The sequence below is a fragment of the Salmo salar genome, chromosome 14 (assembly GCF_965601325.2).
Source record: "Salmo salar chromosome 14, fSalSal1, whole genome shotgun sequence".
Taxonomy (NCBI): Eukaryota; Metazoa; Chordata; class Actinopteri; order Salmoniformes; family Salmonidae; genus Salmo; species Salmo salar.
Window position 1 is genome coordinate 14,504,043 of NC_138304.1, and position 17,300 is coordinate 14,521,342.

Consider the following 17,300-nt stretch of genomic DNA (forward strand, 5'->3'; position numbering starts at 1 on the left):
AGCATGGCCAGGTGGACTGGGGACAGCAAGGAGTCATCATGCCAGGTAGTCCTGAAGCATGGTCCTAGGGCTCAGGTCCTCCGAGAGAGAGAAAGAAAGAAAGAGAGAAATAGAGAGCATACTTGAATTCACACAGGACACCGGATAAGACAGGAGAAATACTCCAGATATAACAGACTGACCCTAGCCCCCTGACACATAAACTACTGCAGCATAAATACTGGAGGCTGAGACAGGGGGGGTCAGGAGACACTGTGGCCCCATCTGATGATACCCCCAGACAGGGCCAAACAGACAGGATATAACCCCACCCACTTTGCCAAAGCACAGCCCCCACACCACTAGAGGGATATCTTCAACCACCAACTTACCATCCTGAGACAAGGCCGAGTATAGCCCACAAAGATCTCCGCCAAGGCACAACCCAAGGGGGGGCGCCAACCCAGACAGGAAGACCATGTCAGTGACTCAACCCACTCAAGTGACACACCCCTCCTAGGGACGGCATAGAAGAGCACCAGTAAGCCAGTGACTCAGCCCCTGAAATAGGGTTAGAGGCTGAGAATCCCAGTGGAGAGAGGGGAACCGGCCAGGCAGAGACAGCAAGGGCAGAGATGAGTCTTCAGTAAAGACTTAAATGTTGAGACCGAGTCTGCATCTCTCACATGGGTAGGCAGACCATTCCATAAAAATGGAGCTCTATAGGAGAAAGCCCTGCCTCCAGCTGTTTGCTTAGAAATTCTAGGGACAATTAGGAGGCCTGCGTCTTGTGACCATGGCGTACGTGTAGATATGTAAGGCAGGACCAAATCGGAAAGATAGGTAGGAGCAAGCCCATGTAGTGCTTTGTAGGTTAGCAGTAAAACCTTGAAATAAGCCCTTGCCTTAACAGGAAGCCAGTGTAGGGAGGCTAGCACTGGAGTAATATGATAAATTTTTTGGGTTCTAGTCAGGATTCTAGCAGCCGTATTTAGCACTAACTGAAGTTTATTTAGTGCTTTATCCGGGTTGCCGGAAAGTAGAGCATTGCAGTAGTCCAACCTAGAAGTAACAAAAGCATGGATGAATTTTTCTGCATCCTTTTTGGACAGAAAGTTTCAGATTTTTGCAATGTTACGTAGATGGAAAAAAGCTGTCCTTGAAACAGTCTTGATATGTTCTTCAAAAGAGAGATCAGGGTCCAGAGTAACGCCGAGGTCCTTCACAGTTTTATTTGAGACGACTGTACAACCATCAAGATTAATTGTCAGATTCAACAGAAGATCTCTTTGTTTCTTGGGACCTAGAACAAGCATCTCTGTTTTGTCCGAGTTTAAAAGTAGAACGTTTGCAGCCATCCACTTCCTTATGTCTGAAACACAGGCTTCTAACGAGGGCAATTTTGGGGCTTCACCATGATTCATTGAAATGTACAGCTGTGTGTCATCCGCATAGCAGTGAAATTTAACATTATGTTATCGAATGACATCCCCAAGAGGTAAAATATATAGTGAAAACAATAGGGGTCCTAAAACGGAACCTTGAGGAACACCGAAATTTACAGTTGATTTGTCAGAGGACAAACCATTCACAGAGACAAACTCATCATGATCATTAGAAAGCAAATTACGGACCCATCTTTAAATCTGCGTATTCCTCCAAAGCTCTGTTGTCCTGAGTCTGCACAACTCTGCCAGGACCTAGGATCAAGGGAAACACTAAAGTGTTTTAGTACTATATCTCTTGACACAATGATGAAAATAATCATGGCCTCTAAACCTTCAAGCTGCATACTGGACCCTATTCCAACTAAACTACTGAAAGAGCTGCTTCCTGTGCTTGGCCCTCCTATGTTGAACATAATAAACGGCTCTCTATCCACCGGATGTGTACCAAACTCACTAAAAGTGGCAGTAATAAAGATTCTCTTGAAAAAGCCAAACTTTCACCCGGGAAAATTAAAAAAAAAAAAAAATCGGTCTATATCGAATCTCCCATTCCTTAAAAAGAAAAACGTAAAAAGCTGTTGTATACGAAATGTTTCAGTCTGCTTTTAGACCCCATCATAGCACTGAGACTGCCATCGTGAAGGTGGTAAATTACTTTTTAATGGCGTCAGATCAAGGCTCTGCATCTGTCCTCGTGCTCGTAGACCTTAGTGCTGCTTTTGACACCATCGATCACCATTCTTTTGGAGAGATTATAAACCCTAAATGGTCTACACGGACAAGTTCTTGCCTGGTTTAGATCTTATCTGTTGGAATGATATCATTTCGTCTCTGTGGATGGTATGTTCTCTGACAAATCAATTGTACGTTTAGGCGTTCCTCAAGGTTCCGTTTTAGGACCACTATTGTTTTCACTATATATTCTACCTCTTGGTGATGTCATTCGGAAACACAATGTTAGTTTTCACTGCTATCAGGAATATTTCAAGGACAGCTTTTTCCCATCTTCGTAACATTGCAAAAATCTGCAACTTTTCATCAAAAAATTATGCAGAAAAACTAATCCATGCTTTTGTCACTTCTAGATTAGACTACTGCAATGCTCTACTCTCTGGCTACCCAGATAAAGCACTAAATAAACTTCAGTTAGTGATAAACACAGCTGCTAGAATCCTGACTAAAACCCCAAAATGTAATCATATTACTCCAGTGCTAGCCTCTCTACATTGGCTTCTTTTTAAGGCTAAGGCTGATTTCCAAGATGGCGTAGCAGTCAGGCGTCTTTGTCTTTGTCTTGTCGTGTCTTGTGTGTATATATATATATGTGTGTGTATATATATATATATATTTTTTTTCTTTGCATGTATTTTGTATTTATCTTTTAACCTCAACTCCAACATACTCTCCTGCAACCCGCCTCACCCAATGTGGTATGGATCTGCTATTTTCTTTACTTTAGAACCGGAACCCCCAACAGAAGCTAGCCAGCTAACTAGCTAGTAGTCAGCTAGCCACTGCTAGCGGTCATCAGCTAACCTTTAGCCTGGACAACTCCTGCCTTTCTGCACAGCGCGATTCAACCCAGACTAATTTTCTCCACATCTCCGGATTCCTACTGCAAGCTCTGAACCTTTTCACCTAGATCATCGCAGCTAGCTAGCTGCTCTCCGAGTGGCTACTCCTGGCTAATGTCTCTGTCCCGAAGCAAGCACCAATTAGCCTGGAGCTAGCCTATCCTAGGCCCATCTCCCGGCTAGCTGAAGAGGTCCATCAGCCACTCATTGGGCTACAATACCTATTTTGCCAATTGGCTTGGACCCTTTGTACTGCTGATACGGAGCCCCGCCGATCCTTCACGACTGGTTTACCGACATAATCCGCCCGATGGGGTTCTCAACAGGCTCCTCCGTCACGACATCCCCTGAATGGCCATCTGCTAGCCGCGGCCCGCTAGCTGTCTACAGCGTATAGGACTGTTAGCTGAAGAGGTCCATCAGCCAATTTTCTTCGGCTACAATACCTATTTTGCCAATTGGCCTGGACCCTTTTACTAAACGGAGCCCTGCCGATCCATCACGACTGGTCTGCCAATGTAACCGACCGAGGGGGCTACAACTGACTCTTCCGTCGCGACGTCCCCCTACGGCCCTTCTGCTAGCCCCAGCCCGCTAGCTGTCTGAATCACCGTGTCTCCAACCCGCCTAGCTACTCACTTAGACCCCATGATCACTCGGCTGCGCATTCCTCTCCCTAATGTCAATATGCCTTGTCCATTGCTGTTTTGGTTAGTGATTGTCTTATTTCACTGTAGAGCCTCCAGCCCTGCTCAATATGCCTTAGCTAACCCTTTTGTTCCATCTCACACACATGCGGTGACCTCACCTGGTTTAAATGGTGTCTCTAGAGACAATACCTCTCTCATCATCACTCAATGCCTAGGTTTACCTCCACATTCACATCCTACCATACCCTTATCTGTACATTATGCCTTGAATCTATTCTTCTGTGCCCAGAAACCTGCTCCTTTTACTCTGTTCTGAACGCACTAGACGACCAGTTCTTATAGTCTTTAGTCGTACCCTTAACCTACTCCTCCTCTGTTCCTTTGGTGATGTAGAGGTTAATCCAGGCCCTGCAGTGCCTAGCTCCACTCCCATTCCCCAGGCGCTCTCATTTGTTGACTTCTGTAACCGTAAAAGCCTTGGTTTCATGCATGTTAACATTAGAAGCCTCCTCCCTAAGTTTGTTTTAGTCACTACTTTAGCACACTCTGCCAACCCAGATGTCTTAGCCGTGTCTGAATCCTGGCTTAGGAAGGCCACCAAAACCCCTGAAATGTCCATCCCTAACTATAACATTTTCTAACAAGATAGAACTGCCAAAGGTGGCGGAGTTAGCTTGCAGTTCTGTCATACTATCCAGGTCTGTGCCCAAACTATTTTAGCTGCTACTTTTAAAAATCCACCTTCCCAGAAACAAGTCTCTCACCATTGCCGCTTGCTATAGACCACCTTCTGCTCCCAGCTGTGCCCTGGACACCACATGTGAATTGATTGCCCCCCATCTATCGTCAGAGCTCGTACTGTTAGGTAACCTAAACTGGGAAATGTTTAACACCCTGGCCGTCCTACAATCTAAGCTAGATGCCCTCAATCTCACACAAATTATCAATGAACCTACCAGTACAACCCCAAATCCATAAACACGGGCACCCTCATAGATATCATCCTAACCAACCTGCCCTCCAAATACACCTCTGCTGTCTTCAAGCAGGATCTCAGCGATCACTGTTTCATTTCCTGTGTCCGTAATGGGTTTGCGGTCAAATGACCAAATCACTGTCAAATGTTCCCTAAAACACTTCAGCGAGCAGCGCTTTCTAATCAACCTGGCCCAGGTATCCTGGAAGGATATTGAACTCATCCCACCAGTAGAGGATGCCTGGTTATTCTTTAAAAGTGCCTTCCTCATCATCTTAAATAAGCATGCCCCATTCAAAAAAATGTAGAACCAAGAACAGATTTAGCCGTTGGTTCACTCCAGACCTGACTGCCCTTGACCAGCACAAAAACATCCTGTGGCATACTGCATTAGTATCGAATAGCCCCCGCGATATGCAACTTTTCAGGGAAGTTAGGAACCAATATACACAGGCAGTTAGGAAAGCAAAGGCTAGCTTTTTCAAACAGAAATTTGCATCCTGTAGCACAAACTCCAAAAAGTTCTGGGACACTGTAAAGTCCATGGAGAATAAGAGCACCTCCTCCCAGCTGCGCACTGCACTGAGGCTAGGAAACACTGTCACCTCCGATAAATCCTAGATAATCGAGAATTTCAATAAGCATTTTTCTACGGCTGGCCATGCTTTCCACCTGGCTACCCCTACCCCGGTCAACAGCCCTGCACCCCCCACAGCAACTTGCCCAAGCCTCCCCCATTTCTCCTTCACCCAAATCCAGATAGCCGATGTTCTGAAAAAGCTGCAAAATCTGGACCCCTACAAATCAGCCAGGCTAGACAATCTAGACCCTCTCTTTCTAAAATTAACTGCCGCAATTGTTGCAACACCTATTACTAGCCTGTTCACCCTCTCTTTCGTATTGTCTGAGATCCCCAAAGATTGGAAAGCTGCCGCGGTCATCCCCCTCTTCAAAGGGGGAGACACTCTAGACCCAAACTGTTACAGACCTATATCTATCCTACCCTGCCTTTCTAAGGTCTTCAAAAGCCAAGTTAACAAACAGATCACTGACTATTTTGAATCCCACCGTACCTTCTCCGCTATGCAATCTGGTTTCCGAGCTGGTCATGGGTGCACCTCAGCCACGCTCAAGGTCCTAAACGATATCATAACTGCCATCGATAAGAGACAATACTGTGCAGCTGTATTCATCGACCTGGCCAAGGCTTTCGACTCAAACACCACATCGACTGTCAAACACCACATTCTTATCGGCAGACTCAACAGCCTTGGTTTCTCAAATGACTGTCTCACCTGGTTCACCAACTACTTCCCGTGTGTCAAATCGGAGGACCTGTTGTCCGGACCTCTGCCAGTCTCTGTGGGGTTCAATTCTCAGGCCGGCTTTTTTCTCTGTATACATCAATGATGTCGCTCTTGCTGCTGGTGATTTACTGATCCACCTCTACGCAGACAACACCATTCTGTATACTTCTGGCCCTTCTTTGGACACTGTGTTAACTGACCTCCAGACGAGCTTCAATGCCAAACAACTCTCCTTCCGTGGCCTCCAACTGCTCTTAAATGCAAGTAAAACTAAATGCATGCTTTTCAACCGATCGCTGCCCGCACCTGACCGCCCATCCAGCATCACTACTCTGGACGGTTCTGACTTAGAATATGTGGACAACTACAAATACCTAGGTGTCTGGTTAGATTGTAAACTTACCTTCCAGACTCACATTAAGCATCTCCAATCCAAAATGAAATCTAGAACCGGCTTCCTATTTCGCAGCAAAGCATCCTTCACTCATGTTGCCAAACACACCCTCGTAAAACTGACTATCCTACCTACTGATCATTGACTTCGGTGATGTCATTTACAAAATAGCCTCCAACACTCTACTCAGCAAATTGGATGCAGTCCATCACAGTGCCATCCATTTAGCACGCGCTCCAGCAGGTATATATCACTGGTCACCCCCAAAGCCAATTCCTACTTTGGCTGCCTGTCCTTCCAGTTTTCTGCTGCCAATGACTGGAACGAATTGCAAAAATCACTGAAGCTGGAGACTCATGTCTCCCTTTCTAACTTTAAGCACCAGCTCTCAGAGCAGCTCACAGATCACTGCACCTGTACATAGCCCATCTGTAAATCGCCCATCCAACTACCTCATCCCCATACTGTTTCTTTTCTTTCTCCTTTGCACCCCAGTATCTCTACTTGCACATTCATCTTCTGCACATCTTTCACTCCAGTGTTTAATTGCTAAATTGTAATTATTTCACCACTATGGCCCATTTATTGCCTTACCTCCCTTATCTTACCTCATTTGCACACACTGTATATAGACTTTTCTATTGTTATTGACTGTATGTTTGTTTATTCCATGTGTAACTCTGTTGTTGTTTGTGTCACACTGCTTTGCTTTATCTTGGCCAGGTTGCAGTTGTAAAGGAGAAATTGTTCTCAACGGGCCTGCCTGGTTAAATAAAGCTGAAATAAAAATAAATAAAATAAAAACATTTCAAGGTTTTACTGCTAACCAACAAAGCATTACATTGGCTTGTTCCTACCTATGAACGGCAAGGCACGGGAGCGACGAACCGCCCTTGCTGTCTCTGCCTGGCCGGCTCCCCTCTCTCCACTGGGATTCTCTGCCTCTGACCCTATTACGGGGGCTGAGTCACTGGCTTACTAGTGCTCTTCCATCCCTGCCATCCCTATGAGGGGTGCGTCACTTGAGTGGGTTGAGTCACAGACGTGATCTTCCTGTCCAGTTCTGCTCCCTCTCAGGCTTGTGCGGTGGAGGAGATCTTCATGGGCTATACTCAGCCTTGTCTCAGGGTAATAAGTTGTTGGACTGTTGATATCCCTCTAGTGGTGTGGGGGCTGTGCTTTGGCATAGTGGGTGGGGTTATATCCTTCCTGATCGTCCCTGTCCAGGAGTATCGTCGGACGGGGCCACAGGGTCCCTCGACCCACCCCGTCTCCAGTATCTATGCTGCAATTATCTTTGTGCCGGGGGGCTAGGGTCAGTCTGTTATATCTGGTGTCCTGTGTAAATTACAGTATGCTCCCTCTAATTCTCTCCCTCTCCCTCTCTCATTCCCCTCCCAGAAGACCTGAGCCCTAGGATCATGCCTCGGACTACCTGGCCTGATGACCCCTGCCTGTCCCCAGTCCAACTGGTCATTCTGCTGCTCTAGTTTCAACTGTTCTGTCTGCTGCTAGGGAATCCTGACCCTGATCTCTACCGCACCTGCTGTCTCGACCTCTGAATGCTCGGCTATGGAAAGCCAACTGATGTTTACTCCTGAGGTGCTGACCTGTTGCACCCTCTAGTCTACAACCACTGATTATTATTTGACCCTGCTGTTCATCTATGAATGTTTGAATATCTTGAACAATCTGGCCTTAAATGGCCATGTACTCTTATAATCTCCACCCTGCACAGCCAGAAGAGGACTGGCAACCCCTCAGAGCCTGGTTCTTCTCTAGGTTTCTTCCTGGGTTCCTGCCTTTCTAGGGAGTTTTTCCTAGCCACCGTGCTTCTACATCTGCATCGCTTGCTATTTGGGGTTGTAGGCTGAGTTTCTGTATAGCACTTTGTGACATCTGCTGATGTAAAAAGGGCTTTATAAATATATTTGATTGACTAAAGATCCGGGTTCGATCCCGGGCTGTGTTACAGCTTGCCGTGACCGGGAGACCCATGAGCCGGCGCACAATTGGCCCAGCGTCATCCGGGTTAGGGGAGGGTTTGGCTGGCCGGGATGTCCTTGTCCCATCGCGCTGTAGCGACTCCCGTGCGGGCCGGGTGCATGCACGCTGACACGTTGCCAGTTGGACAGTGTTTCCTCTGACACATTGTTGCGGCTGACTTCGGGGTTAAGAGAGCAGTGTGTCAAGAAGCAGTGCGGCTTGGCAGGGTCGTGTTTCTGAGGACGCATGGCTCTCAACCTTCACCTCTCCATACAGGAGTTGCCGCGATGGGACAAGACCGTAACTACCAATTGGATATCGTGAAATTGGAGTAAAAGGGGTAAAAAGAAATACAAAAAAAATACACGTATTTCAGTAGATTTCGTGCATTTTTGTGTGGCTTAATTTGTGTGGAAAGTCACACGTTTGCAACAGTAGGCCTACACAATTTTCTTCATAACGTATTTCATATTTTGTTGAGCCTACATTACACAATTTTATTTATAATGCATTTAATACAAGGCTTCACTTCACATTACCGGTTATAAAACGGAAATTGCTCTCCATAAAGAAATGGTGAGAAATTCTCAGTCGGAAGTCATTCGGCTATGGGTTTCACAGCCCTAAAATAATTAAACAAGTTATATTACCTTTAAAAGGGTTTATTTATTAGAGGTTGGAAATAGTGACATTAATTAAATACCCTAACCCTAAGCTATGTTCAAAGTCAGCAGCAATTTCCAGTGAGAAATGCTCAGTCTGAAGCCATTCAGCTATGGGTTTTAAATCAAATCAAATTGTATTGGTCACATACACGTGTTTAGCAGATGTTAGTGAAATGATTGTGTTTCTAGCTCCAACAGTGAAGTAACGTCTAACAATTAATATCTTACAATTTCACAACAATACACACAAATCTAAAGTAAAGGCATGGAACTAATATATAAATATTTGGACGAGCAACGTCGGAGCAGCATAGACTAAAATACAGTAGAATAGAATACAGTATATACATATGAAATGAGTAAAGCAAAATATGTGAACATTATTAAAGTGAGTATTGTTCCATTATTAAAGTGGCCAATGATTTGAAGTCTATGTATATAGGGCAGCAGCCTCTTTGTGTTAGTGATGGCTGTTTAACAGTCTGATGGCCTTGACATAAAAGCTGTTTTTCAGTCACTCGGTCCCAGCATTGATGTACCTGTACTGACAACGCCTTCTGGATGGTAGCGGTGTGAACAGGCAGTGGCTCAAGTGGTTGTTGTCCTTGATTATCTTTTTGGCCTTCCTGTGACATCAGGTGCTGTAATGTAGGTGTCCTGTAGGGCAGGTAGTTTGCCCCCGGTGATGCGTTGTGCAGACCGCACCACCATCTGGAGAGCCCTGCGGTTGTGGGCAATGCAGTTGCTGTACCAGGCGGTGAAACAGCCCGACAGGATGCTCTCAATTGTGCATCTGTAAAGATTGAGGGTTCACGGCCCTATAATAATGACAAGTTATATCACCTTAAAAAGGGTTAATTTACAACCTCTGGGGTATTTATTTATTTTACCTTTATTTTACTAGGCAAGTCAGTTAAGAACAAATTCTTATTTTCAATGACAGCCTAGGAACAGTGGGTTAACTGCCTTGTTCAGGGGCAGAACAACAGATTTGTACCTTGTCAGCTCGGGGATTCAAACTTTCGGTTACAAGTCCAAAGCTCTAACCACTAGGCTACGCTGCCGCCCCATAACATGTTGGGCAAAGTGGTATAGGAGATTCTGACATATATCCCCTAACTTGAGTTCAGTCTTCACCAATGAGAACCAAGAGGGGCATAGCTACATCCTTCATGACCGGGAAAGGCCTTGATTCTAGGCCGTAGAAAATCTTTCATCCATCTCATTAGATCAGAAAAAGGATAGTTGTGTTTTGCTGCATAACACACTTACATATGATGTGGACCATTGTCAGGTTATTCGATGTATAAGTTTCAGTAACGACAGAACACCATGGTTATAATAACACTTTAAACAGGTAGTTTGTAAATGTGTAGAATGTGTTTGTTTTGGGTCCACACTGGTAAGTTAACTTATGTAAATTACACAGTCACAGAGGATTTTCTTCTGAATAACTGATCAGGGCATAACACTTTTTCATTCAGCTTCAGGCAACTTTGATGTACTGTAAGGCTTGATCACAACTGTTGAGACTGCTTCTGTCACACCCATTGTTGCTTATCCATTGTACACTAGATATATCAATGTAATTACACCCAACACAGCGTTGAAGAACAGAATGCTTCACACCACTAGATCACCAAACTAGACGTGAGCCGGACGTGATCCTAACTGTTACGCACGCCTCTAGAAAGAGGGAACGCAACACCCTGCTACAACTTAACTCTCCGTGTTGTGAAAGAGGTATGGAAGTGTAGGTGTGAGCAAGGATGACACAAAGGCAGAGAATACCGTTAACAGGGAATTTATTCCTTCACGCGGTAAGGTTGGGGAAAAGGGGCTGGACGGAACCAAAGCAAAGAAACTAAATATCAAAACCCCCTCTCCTACCTTACCTGCCTACCCACTACTTACCTAACTAGCACCACCTGGTGCACTAACCAAAATACAGGGGATGGTCCGCCCAGGTCTTTCCTAGTGTGCATAGACAGTAAACTACTACGGGTATATGTATGCCCGCGGGCCTCTTGCCTAAGCACTCCCTAGGTGCCTTCCCCTTCCCCCCTGGGAACAAAGGAAACAGAATAACACAAATGTACAAACTACTTCACAACAAAACCTGAGAAAACACTAACCCAGGACATTAAAGAAGCTCTGAGCACTAAACACAGAACAATAAGCTTATTCAGCAACAACTAACTAAGTACATACCCAATTCTCTTTCTGAGAAACAACCAACATATATATATATATATATATATCTCTGCCATCAACCTCCTCTCTCAGCAAAAATCTCTGTCTCTCCTCTCCCTGAGCAACAGCATACTGGCTTATATTGGGGTTGTTAATTGAGACAGCTGCGTCCTAACGAGGGGGCGGGGTCAGCTCTCCAATCAGCAATGGGGCCGACCAATCAGCTGCTTGGAGAACTTCAGGAAGCCATTACCTGAAACACACTAACAAATATACAAACTACAACACAGAAACTGGGGAACGTAACACGCCCACCACAAAATATGCAAACATACAGTTTGCAATAACAAAAATCAACGCATCCCCAGTTACTAAACCCGTGAGAGTGTCAGCAACCACATTTGCCGAGCCCTTCACATAGGCTATCTGTACATTATATCCTTGTACAATCAGAGCCCACCGCATAAGGCGGCGGTTCTGATTGTACATTTGCTTTAAGAACACCAAAGGATTATGGTCCGTGAAGACCATTACAGGCAAGGCACTGGAACCCACATATACCTCAAAGAACTGTAATGCTAGCAATAAAGCCAGCGTTTCCTGTTCAATTGTGGAGTACCTTGACTGACACGAGTTGAACTTACGGGAGAAGAAACTGACGGGTTGATCCACTCCATCTTCATCTTCCTGCAAGAGAACCGCACCCACCCCCACTATACTAGCGTCTACCTCCAACTTAAAAGGTTTGTCAAAGTTGGGGGCGGCAAGCACTGGGGCACTACAAAGTAGCGCTTTAGCGGACTCAAAAGCATAGTTACAGTCCTGGGACCACTTATATGGTACCTTCGGACTAAGCAGAGATGAAAGGGGAGCTACTACCGTCGAGAAATTCTTACAGAAAGTACGATAGTAACCTACCATCCCCAGGAATCTGTGCAACTGGCGGCGAGTCGTGGGAGCAGGAAAAGCAACAATTGCTTCCACTTTGCCAGTTACTGGGCGCACTTGACCTCGTCCTACTTGTTTCCCTAAGTAAGTCACTGTAGCCTTCCCAAACTCACACTTAGCCAAATTGAGGGTTAAAGAAGCATTCTCCAACCGCTGAAACACACTTTAAGGTGGCGAGATGATCAGACCAAGTAGACGAATGAATCACCACATCGTCAAGATAAGCAGTACAATTCGGTACATCCGCGAACACAATGTTAACTAAGCGCTGAAAAGTAGCAGGCGCATTACACATTCCAAAGGGCATCACAGTATATTGTACGAAGTTATCTGGCGTAACAAAAGCCGAGATGTCAGAAGCTCGAGAGGTCAGAGGCACCTGCCAATAACCTTTTAGCAAATCTAATTTACTAACGTAAGCAGCAGAGCCAATTCTATCAATGCAGTCATCTAAGCGAGGTAGAGGAAAAGAATCAGACTTTGTAACGGCATTTACTCGACGATAGTCCGTACATAAGCGAGACGTACCGTCAGGCTTAGGAACAAGAATACACGGGGAACTCCAGGAGCTGTTACTGGGTTTTGCCATGTCATTCTGTAATAAATAAGCTACCTCACTTTTCATTACCTCCCTTTTCTTTGCATTAACCCGGTACGGATGCTGACTTATAGGAACAGCGTTCCCCACATCCACGTCATGTTCCAAGATGGACGTGCGACTTGGAACATCCTGAAACACAGTGAGAAAACTGTTTATCTATAAGATAAGATCCTTAGTTTGATCTTTATCCAAATGTTCCATTTGAGAGGGTAACTTTTTCAGCATCTCTGAATTACATAATCGTTCACACTGCTGTAACGTATGGCGTAACTCCAACCCGTCCTGCTTATCCTCCTCTAGATCCCAGCCAGGCTTCAGCACCACCGCAGCCACACTGGAAACGGCGGGCTGGACCGGCTTACTTGAGGAGCTGTTGGGAGAATCACGCACATAATATGCTTTCAGCATGTTAACATGACACATTCATGAAGAACGCCTCCGATCTGGAGTCTTTATCACATAATTGGTGTTACTGAGTTTCTTTTCCACAAGATATGGTCCAGAAAAACGTGCTGACAGAGATGAGCCAGGGATTGGCAACAAAACTAAAACTTGATCACCTGGTGCAAAAGAACGGCCAACAGCCTTTTTGTCATAATGCAACTTCATGCGTTTTTGATTAGAGGAGAGAGACTTTTGGGCTAATGCACATGCAGTGTGCAGTCTCTCCCGCATCTTACTGACATAATCCAACACATTTTTAGGGGCGCTACTGGGTGTAGGAGATAAGATATGCTCCTTCAAAACTTTTAGCGGACCCCGCGGGGTGTGTCCAAACACAAGGTCAGCAGGGCTGAACCCTAAGGACTCTTGTATTGTTTCCCTAATAGCAAATAGGACAAAGGGCACCCCCTCATCCCAATCGGTACTGGTATCCATGCAATACTTGCGTAGCATTGCTTTCAGCGTCTGATGCCAGCGTTCGAGAGCCCCTTGACTCTCCGGATGATACGAACTGGAGACCTGATGGGAAATACACAGCGTCTTTAACACACTAGAGAACAGCTTTGACATAAAGTTGGATCCCTGATCAGTTTGGATTACTTTAGGGAGTCCAAACGTAGAGAAGAACTTCACAAGTGCCTTCACCACAGTCTTAGCCGTTATTGTACAGAGAGGAATAGCCTCTGGGTATCGAGTAGCACTGCACATTATTGTTAGTAAGAACTGGTTACCTGACCTGGTTTTCGGCAATGGACCTACACAATCAATTATCACTTTTTCAAACGGTTCCCCCACCACAGGAATCGGGCAGAGCGGCGCACGAGGAACTGTTTGATTCGCTTTCCCAGTGAGTTGACATACGTGGCATGTTTTACAAAATTGGACAAAATTGGACAACGTCAGACTTCAAACCTGGCCAAAAGAAATGTCGAAGGACTCGGTTATAAGTCTTCGTGATCCCTAAGTGTCCGGACCACGCCTGGTCATGGGCGAGTGACAACACCTGCTGTCGGAACGGTGTAGGAACAACCACTTGACACACTTCACTCCAGTCACTAACGGTGTCATGAGCTGCCCATTTACGCATCAAAACTCCTGCTTCCATAAAGTAGACAGTCTCTTTAATTTTAGCTTCCTCAATGGAAATTACCGAAGCAAACACTTGCGAAGACTGATGTCTCCCTTTTGACATTCAATCACCTTCTCGGGGGTGACAGACAAAAGAATGTCATGTAATTGGGGCGCGATTTCACTTTCCCCTGCCTTAGTTTTTACGGGGGTAAAAACTGTCGGCATTTCAGAAGGAATACTCGGTGCATTGTCTTCTACCTCAACCTTCTCAAAAATGGAACTAGCCAAATCCACCACATCTCCTAGCTTGCGAGATTGTGCCCTCGTTAACACAAGCTGGAAAAACATGTGGAAATGCTTGAACCAATTTCTCATCTGTAGTTCTGATTTCTGGGTTGTCTACTACCTCTAACACAGGAGTGACGTTACCACCAGCGATATCATTCCCTAGTAACAATGTGACTCCTTTTACTGGCAGTGTAGACACTACACCAACACGGAAACGTCCTGATACCAAGTCTGACACTAAGTGGACCCAGTGTAATGGTACAGGTACTGTTTTTGTGTCTATCCCCTGTAATATGACATGAGAGCCACAATACGTTTCAGAGGACCAGGGTAAAGCATCAGTAACGATTACTGACTGCGCCGCCCCGGTGTCTCGTAAGATTCGTATAGGCTTTCCATCAGCTTGTTCTCCAGTTAAGGAAACACAACCGGCAGATATAAACGGAGCATAGACAGGATCTGGTTTCTCAAATGCTGAATCAATATCTCGGTCCAACGGACGAGCCATAGACTTGATTAAACCCACACTTTTCATTTTTGGGGACGGTGACAGGGACTTTTTCGGTTTATTTTTCAAAACCGGGCAGTCCGCAATCACATGACCCGTTTGGTGACAGTAAAAACATTCACGGATTTCATGAAAAGACTTAGGGTTATCAGAGGAAAAGCGACCTGAACGAGGCACTGATGACGTAATCGTTCGGCCTTCAAAACGAGGTGCACCAAAGACAGTCTTGTGTGTCAAAGCGTACTCATCTGCCAACACTGCTGCCTGGGCCAACATCACCACTTTCTGTTCATTTAAATGAACTACAATTCTATCAGGGAGGTTGCTTTTAAAATCCTCCAACAGCATCAACTCCCGAATATCAGCAAAGGTGTTAGCTTTGCTGGCTGAACACCAGCGATTAAACAGAGACTCTTTGTCCCTTGCAAACTCAACAAAAGTACGTTGAGATGTTTTTTTGTGGTTCCTGAAGCGCTGTCTATAAGCTTCAGGCACTAACTCATAAGCCCGCAACACGGTAGTTTTAACTATATCATACTGTAAACTGTCTTCCAGGGAGAGAGCGGCTACTACTTCCTGGGCTTTCCCAGACAATTTACATTGTAGCAGGAGCGGCCAAATCTCGGGTGGCCAATGTAGCGCAGCGGCCACACGCTCAAAAGCAGAGAAATAGGAATCAACTGACTCTCGGAATGGAGGGACTAAAGCTCTATTTTTACTTACATCAAAGTGGGCTTGATGATAAGCAGCTTGTGGAGTCGCACTGGAGCCAGCGTCTAGCTCCAGTTGTCGGATCCTCACCTCCTTGTCAATTTCCATTCTCCTAATTTCAAGATCAAAATTCATCTGTCTCTCTTTATCTTTTTGCTCCATTTCTAACCGGGCCAGCCTCACCTTCAGCCTAGCGGTCCCACCTGAACGACCTGAAGCAGAAGATAAAGGATCGAATCGGGGCAATGTAAAGGGGTACGAGCAACCCCTTCCTCCGCCTTGTCCTCCGACTTGGCAACGGAAGGTCTACTCATCTCCTCTCCTGAAGCCTCCTTCTCATCATCTTTCAACGAGATAATGTGTTCTCTCACTAAACCCTTCCTGACTAGCACCAAAAGCTCAGCCTTTAGGGCTTTCTCAGGGATAACAAACCCATAATAGTCAGCTACAGCTAAAAGGTCTGCTTTCCGAAACCTCACCAAAGAATCAATAGAGGGCGCTTCAAAAAACTTGGAGATGGCTGAGGCAGCCATCTTGTACACAGAAGTCCACTGAACACACACAAACTAAACTAGTCACCCAAACTCACAACCTACCATCACACCTCAATCACAAATCACAGAGAGCTCAGTGCAGCAGGGTTCAGTGGGTTTAATGGAATCCCGGATGAGCCCCCATTATGTTACGCACGCCTCTAGAAAGAGGGAACGCAACACCCTGCTACAACTTAACTCTCCGTGTTGTGAAAGAGGTATGGAAGTGTAGGTGTGAGCAAGGATGACACAAAGGCAGAGAATACCGTTAACAGGGAATTTATTCCTTCACGCGGTAAGGTTGGGGAAAAGGGGCTGGACGGAACCAAAGCAAAGAAACTAAATATCAAAACCCCCTCTCCTACCTTACCTGCCTACCCACTACTTACCTAACTAGCACCACCTGGTGCACTAACCAAAATACAGGGGATGGTCCGCCCAGGTCTTTCCTAGTGTGCATAGACAGTAAACTACTACGGGTATATGTCTGCCCGCGGGCCTCTTGCCTAAGCACTCCCTAGGTGCCTTCCCCTTCCCCCCTGGGAACAAAGGAAACAGAATAACACAAATGTACAAACTACTTCACAACAAAACCTGAGAAAACACTAACCCAGGACATTAAAGAAACTCTGAGCACTAAACACAGAACAATAAGCTTATTCAGCAACAACTAACTAAGTACATACCCAATTCTCTTTCTGAGAAACAACCAACATACACATATACATATATACATACATATATATATATACATACATATATATATATATATACACATATATATATATATACACATATACATATACATACATACATACATACATACATACATACATACATACATACACATACACATACACATATACATATACATATACATATACATATACCTCTGCCATCAACCTCCTCTCTCAGCAAAAATCTCTGTCTCTCCTCTCCCTGAGCAACAGCACACTGGCTTATATTGGGGTTGTTAATTGAGACAGCTGCGTCCTGACGAGGTGGCGGGGTCAGCTCTCCAATC